Source organism: Arvicanthis niloticus, chromosome 7 (genome assembly GCF_011762505.2).
Source record: "Arvicanthis niloticus isolate mArvNil1 chromosome 7, mArvNil1.pat.X, whole genome shotgun sequence".
NCBI classification, from domain to species: domain Eukaryota; kingdom Metazoa; phylum Chordata; class Mammalia; order Rodentia; family Muridae; genus Arvicanthis; species Arvicanthis niloticus.
The window spans coordinates 86,893,332-86,900,551 of NC_047664.1; positions in this window are offsets into that span (position 1 = coordinate 86,893,332).

Here is a 7,220-nt window from a genome sequence, read left to right on the forward strand (position 1 = left end):
ACCCCACCTCCCGACATTCAAATTCCCCCACACTAGGTGTCCAGCCTTCATGAGACCAAGGATCTCCTCTCCCACCTATGCCCCACAAGGACATCCTCCCCTACATATACAGCGGGAGTCATTGGTCCCTCCCTATGTGCTCCCAGGCTGGTGGTTTAGACCCTGGGGAGCTCTGATTGGTTGGTATTGTTGGTCTCCTCATGGAGCCACCAACCCTTTCAGCTCATTCAGTCTTCTCTTTAACTCAACCATTGGGAACCCCTTGATCACATCAATGATTACCTGTGAGCATCTGCCTCTGAATATGTCAGACTCTGGCAGACCTCTAAAGAGACAGCTATATCAAGCTCTTGTCAGCATGTACTTCTTGGCATCCACATCAGCGACTACCATTGGTGACTGCACTTGAAATCCCAAACCCAGGTGGAATGGTCTCCAGACAGCCCCTCCTTCAGTTTCTGTCTCACACTTTGTCTCCATATTTGCTCCCTTGAGTATTTTGTTACTTCTTCTAAGAAGAAACGAAGCACCCACACTTGGTCTTCCTTCTTCATGAGCTTCATGTGGTCTGTGAGTTGACTCTTGGCTATTTCAAGATTTAGGCTAATATCCACTTATCAGTGAGTGAATACCATGTGTGTATTTTTGTGATTGGGTTACCTCACTCAGGATGATATTTTCTAGTTCCATCCATTTACCTAAGAATTTCTCAAATTCATTGTTTTTAATAGGTGAGTAATACTCCCGTGTGTAAATGTACCACATTTTCTGTATCCATTCCTCTGCTGAAGGACATCTGGGTTCTTTCTAGCCTGGGGCTATTATAAATAAGGCTGCTATGAACATAGTGGAGCATATGTCCTTGTTATATGTTAGAACATCTTCTGGGTACATGCCTAGCAGTGGTATAGCTGGGTCCTCAGGTAATGCTATGTCCAGTTTTCTCAGGAACTGCCAGACTGATTTCCAGAGTGGTTGTACCAGCTTGCAATCCCACCAACAATGAAGGAGTGTTCCTCTTTCTCCACATCCTTGACAGCACCTACTATAACCTGAGTTTTTGATCTTAGCCATTTTGACTAGTGTGAGGTGGAATCTCAGGGTTGTTCTGATTTGCATTTCCATGATGACTAACAATGTTGAACATTTCCTAAGGTGCTTCTCAGCAATTTGAGTTTCCTAAGCTGAGATTTCTTGGTTTAGCTTTGTACCCCATTTTTAAATAGGGTTATTTGGTTTTCTGGAGTCTAATTTCTTGAGTTCTTTGTATATATTGTATATTAGACCTCTATCGGATGTAGGATTGGTAAAGATGTTTTCACAATCTGTTGGTTGCCATTTTGTCCTATTGACAGTGTCCTTTGCCTTACAGAAGCTTTGCAATTTTATGAGGTCCCATTTGTCAATTCTTGATCTTAGAGCATATGTCATTGGTGTTCTGTTCAGGAACTTTTCCCCTGTGCCTAGGTATTCGAGGGTCTTCCCCACCTTCTCTCCTATTAGTTTCAGTGTATCTGGTTTTATGTGAAGGTCCTTTATCCACTTGGACTTGAGGTTTGTACAAGGGAATAAGAATGGATCGATTTGCGTTCTTCTACATGCTGATCTCCAGTTGAACCAGCACCATTTGTTGAAAATGTTGTTCTTTTTCCACTGGATGGATTTAGCTCCTTTGTCAAAGATCAAGTGACCAGAGGTATGTGGGGTCACTTCTGAGTCTTCAATTCTATTCCATTGATCTTCTTGCCTGTCTCTGTACCAATACCATGCAGTTTTTATCACTATTGTTCTGTAGTACAGTTTGAGGTCAGGGATGGTGATTCCCCTAGAAATTCTTTTATTTTTGAGAATAGTTCTCAGTATCCTGGGTTTTTTGTTATTTCAAATGAATTTGCAAATTGCTCTTTCTATCTCTATGAAGAATTGATTTGGAATTTTGATTGGGATTGCATTGAATCTGTAGATTGCTTTTGCCAAGATGGCTATTTTTACTAAAATAATCCTGCCAATCCAGGAGCATGGGAGATCTTTCCATCTTCTGAGATCTTCGATTTCTTTCTTCAGAGACTTGAAGTTCTTATCATACAGAACTTTCATTTGCTTGGTTAGATTCACACCAAGATATTTTATATTATTTGTGACTATTCTGAAGGGTGCTATTTCCCTAATTTCTTTCTCAACCTGTTTATCCTTCAAGTAGAGGAAGGCTACTGATTTGTGAGTTGATTTTATAACCAGCCACTTTGCTGAATTTGTTTATCAGCTGTAGGAGTTCTCTGGTGGAAGTTTTAGGGTCACTTGAATATATTATCATATCATCTGAAAATAGTAAAATTTTGACTTCTTCCTTTCCTATTTGTATCCCTTTGACTTCCTTTTGTTGTCTAATTGCTCTGGCTAGGACTTCCAGTACTATATTGAATAGGTAGGGTAGAGAGTGGGCAGCCTTGTCTACTCCCTGATTTTAATGGGATTGCTTCAAGTTTCTATTCAGTTTGATGTTGGCTAGTGTCTTGCTGTATATTGCTTTTACTATGTTTCAGTATGGGCCTTGAATTCTTGATCTTTCCAAGACTTTTAACATGAAGGGATGTTGAATTTTGTTAAATGCTTTCTCAGCATCTAGTGAAATGATCATGTGATTTTTTTTCTTTGAGTTTGTTTATGTAGTGGATTACATTGATGGATTTCCAAATATTGAACCATCCCTGCATTCTTGGGATAAAACCTACTTGATCATGATGGATGATTGTTTTTGATGCGTTCTTAGATTCGGGTTGACAGAATTTTATTGAGTGTTTTTGCAACAATATTCAAGAGGGAGATTGGTCTGAAGTTATCTTTGTTGTATCTTTGTGAGGTTTAGATATGAGCATGATTGTAGCTTCATAGAACGAATTGGGTAGTGTTCTTTCTGTTTCTATTCTGTGGAATGGTTTGAAGAGAATTGGTACTAGGTCTTCCTTGAAGATCTGATAGAATTCTGCACTAAAACAACCTGATCCTGGGCTTTTTTTTTTTTTTTTTTTTTTTTTTTTTTTTTTTTTTTTTTTTTGGAGAGACTTTTAATGACTGCTGCTGGGGGCTGGAGAGATGGCTCAGAGGTTAAGAGCAATGATTGCCCTTCCAGAGGTCCTGAGTTCACTTCCCAGCAACCACATGGTGGCTCACAATCATCTGTCATGGGATCTGATGCCCTCTTCTGGTGTTTTCTGAAGACAGCTATATACATATAATAAATAGTTCTTTAAAAAAAAGTGACTGCTGCTATTTCTTTAGCAGTCATGGGACTGTTTAGATGGGTTATTTGCTCCTGATTTGATTTTGGTACCTGGTATCTATCTAGAAAATTGTCCATTTCATCCTGATTTTCGAATTTTGTTGAGTATAGGCCTTTGTAGTGGGATCTGATGATTTTTTTGTATTTCCTCATTTTCTGTTGTTATGTCTCCCTTTTCAGCTCTGATTTTATTAATTTGGATACTGTCTCTGTGCCCTCTGGTTAGTCTGGCTAAGGGTTTATTTATCTTGTTAATTTTCTCAAAGAACAAGCTCCCGATTTTGTTGATATTTTGTATAGTTCTTTTTGTTTTTACTTGTTTGATTTCAGCCCTGAGTTTGATTATTTCCTGCCATCTACTCCTCTTGGGTGTATTTGCTTCTTTTTGTTTTAAAGCTTTCAGGTGTGCTATCAAGTTGCTAGTATATGCTCTCTCCAGTTTCTTTTTGTAGGCACTTAGAGCTATGAGTTTTCCTCTTAGCACTGCTTTCATGGAATCTCACAAGATTTGGTATGATGTGTTTTCATTTTCATTTATTTCTAAAAGTCTTCAATTTTTTTCTTTATTTCTTCCTTGACCAGTCATCACTGAGTAGAGCATTGTTCAGTTTCCAAGTGTATGTGGGCTTTCCATTGTTTTTGTCGTTATTAAAGACCAGCCTTAGTCCATGGTGATCTGATAGGATGCAAGGGATTATTTCAATATGTTTGTATCTGTTGAGGCCTGTTTTGTGACCAATTATAGGGTCTATTTTGGAGAAGGTATCATGAAGTGCTGAGAAAAAGGTATATTCTTTTGTTTTTGGATGAAATGTTCTATAGATATCAGTTAAATCCATTTGGTTCATAACTTCTGTTAGTTTCATTGTGTCTCTATTTAGTTTCTGTTTTTATGACCTGTCCATTTCTGGGAGTGGGGTTTGAAATTGCCCACTATTATTGTGTGAGGTGCAATGTGTGTTTTGAGCTTTAGTAAAGATTCTTTTGTTTGTGGTTGCCTTGCATTGGTACATAGATGTTCAGAACTGAGAGTTCATCTTGGTAGATTTTTCCCTTGATGAGTATGAAATGTCCTTCCTTATCTTTCTTGATTACTTTTGGTTGAAAATCGATTTTATTTGATATTAGAATGGCTACTCTGGCTTGTTTCTTGAGACCATCTGCTTGGAAGATTGTTTTCCATCCTTTTACTCTAAGGTAGAGTCTGTTCTTTTCACTGAGGTGCATTTCCTGTATGCAGCAAAATTCTGGGTCCTGTTTATGTATCCAGTCTGATAGTCTACATCTTTTTATTGGAGAATTGAGTTCATTGATATTAAGAAATATTAAGGAAAAATGATTGTTGCTTCCTGTTATTTTTGTTATTAGAGGTGGAATTATGTTTCTGTAACTGTCTCCTTTGGGGTTGTTGGAATGTTACTTCCGTGCTTTTTCTAGGTTGTAGTTTCCCTCCTTGTGTGGGAGTTTTCCATCAATTATCCTTTGAAGTGCTGGATTTGCAGGAAGATATTGTGTAAATTTGGTTTTATCATGGAATATCTTGGTTTCTCCATCTATATTGATTGAGAGTTTTGCTGGGTATTGTAGCCTGGGCTGGCATTTGTGTTCTCTTAGGGTCTCTATGATATCAGTCCAGGATCTTCTGGCTTTTATGGTCTCTCATGAGAAGTCTGGTGTAATTCTTATAGGTCTGCCTTTATATGTTACTTTACCTTTTTCCCTTTCTGCTTTCAGTATTTTTTCTTTGTTTTGTAAATTATTAGTATTGTTTTCTTTGTTTTGTACATTTGATGTTTTGATTATTATGTGACAGGAGGTATTTCTTTTCTGGCCATTCTATCTGGTGTTCTGTAGGCTTCTTGTATGTTCATGGGCATCTCTTTCTGTAGGTTAGGAAAGTTTTCCTCTATAATTTTGTTGAAGGTATTTACTGGCCCTTTAAGTTGGGAATTTTTACTCTCATCTATACCTATTATCCTTAGGTTTTGCCTTCTCATTGTGTCCCGGATTTTCTGGATGTTTTGGGTTCGTAGCTTTTTGCATTTTCTTTGACAGTTGTGTCATTGTTTTCCATGGTATCTTCTGCACATGAGATTCTCTCTTCTATCTCTTGTATTCTGTTGGTGATGCTTGCATCTATGACTCCTGATCTCTTTCCTAGGTTTTCTATCTCCAGGGTAGTCTCCCTTTGAGATTTCCTTATTGTTTCTAATTTCATCTTTAGATCCTGAATGGCTTTGTTTAATTTCTTCACCTGTTTGGTTGTGTTTTCTTGCAATTCTTTAAGGGATTTTTGTGTTTTCTCTTTAAGGGCTTCTATCTGTTTACCTGTGTTCCTTTATACTTCTTTAAGGGAATTATTTATGTCTTTCTTAAAGTCCTCTATCATCATCATGAGAAGTGATTTTAATTCTGAATCCTGCCTTTCTGGTGTGACGTGGTGTCCAGGGTTTGCTACGGTGAAAGAACTGGGTTCTGATGATGCGAGGTAACTTTGGTTTCTGTTGCTTACTTTCTTTTGCTTGCCTTTCACCATCTCTTTAACTCTAGTGCTACCTGCACTCACTGTCTCTGACTGGAGACAGTTTTTCCAGTTATCTTGCTTGTGCCAGAACTCCTCAGGGTCCAGATGCCTCTGTTATTTTGTGATCCCTGTGATCCTGAGCTCCTGCTGCTTTGAGTGTGGTGGCTCCTCTAGGATGTCTCAGGATATGGCGTCTTCACAGGAGCAGACCAGCTAGGTGTCTGCCTCAGTCACAAGGACCAAGTGAGCGGTGGAAGGGGAATGGTATTCCGCAGAAGCAAGGTTTGGGTGCCTGATGGGTCCTGAGCAGCCCCTGCTCCCAGTTGTAGTTCTGGGGTGTATGGTAGTTGGAGAATGTTCTTATCCACTGTTCTGAGTGCAGTGGCTCCTATAGAATGTCTCAGGATATGGTGTCTTCATGGGAGCAGACCAGCTAGGTGTCTGCCCCAGCCACAAGGGTCAAGCAAGGGGCAGCAGAAGGGCAATTATATTATTTTTAACTTGAACTTTTTATTTTTTATTTATTTATTTTAAGAGGTTTTTTTTATTTATTTTGTATTTTATGTGTATGAGTGCTTTCTCTGCATGTATACCTGCATGTCAGAAGAGAATATCAGATTCTATTATAGGATGGTTGTGGGCTGCCATGTGTTTCCTGGGAATTGAACTCATGACCTCAGGAAGAGTAGTAGCCAGTGCTTTTAACTGCTTAGCCATTTCTCCAGCCCTGAACTTTTTATTTTTAATGATTTTCATTAAGTAGTGTTTCTCATGGTTATATACATGTGCTTGTGTGTGTTAGTGTGTGGTTTGTTTTTTTAAATTATATCTATTCTTGTAGGTAAAATACCCAGTTATGTTGATTAATTTTTTTAAATTAAATTATTTCTTTTCTCTTTGAGATTGTAATAAGATTTCATAATTTCTCTTTATATATCCTCCCTCCAAAGCCTTCCTTATACACCTTCTATTTTCCTTTTTCATTATATTGCTATTGTTTAAAACATTTTAAAATTGTAAATATATTTTTATCATATTCTTCCCTCCCTGAGTCCTTCCCGATTTCCTTCTCCTTACCTACCAGATTTATGTTCTTCCTCAAGGAAAGGCCGTCCACAGACTGCCCACTGTGCAACCCATCCCACCCACAGACCGCCCCACTGTGCAACCCATCCCATCCACAGACCGCCCACTGTGCAACCCATCCTGTCCACAGACCTCCCACTGTGCAACCCATCCCCAGACCGCCCACTGTGCAACCCATCCCGTCCACAGACCGCCCACTGTGCAACCCATCCCACCCACAGACCGCCCACTGTGCAACCCATCCCACCCACAGACCGCCCACTGTGCAACCCATCCCATCCACAGACCGCCCACTGTGCAACCCATCCCATCCACAGACCGCCCACTGTG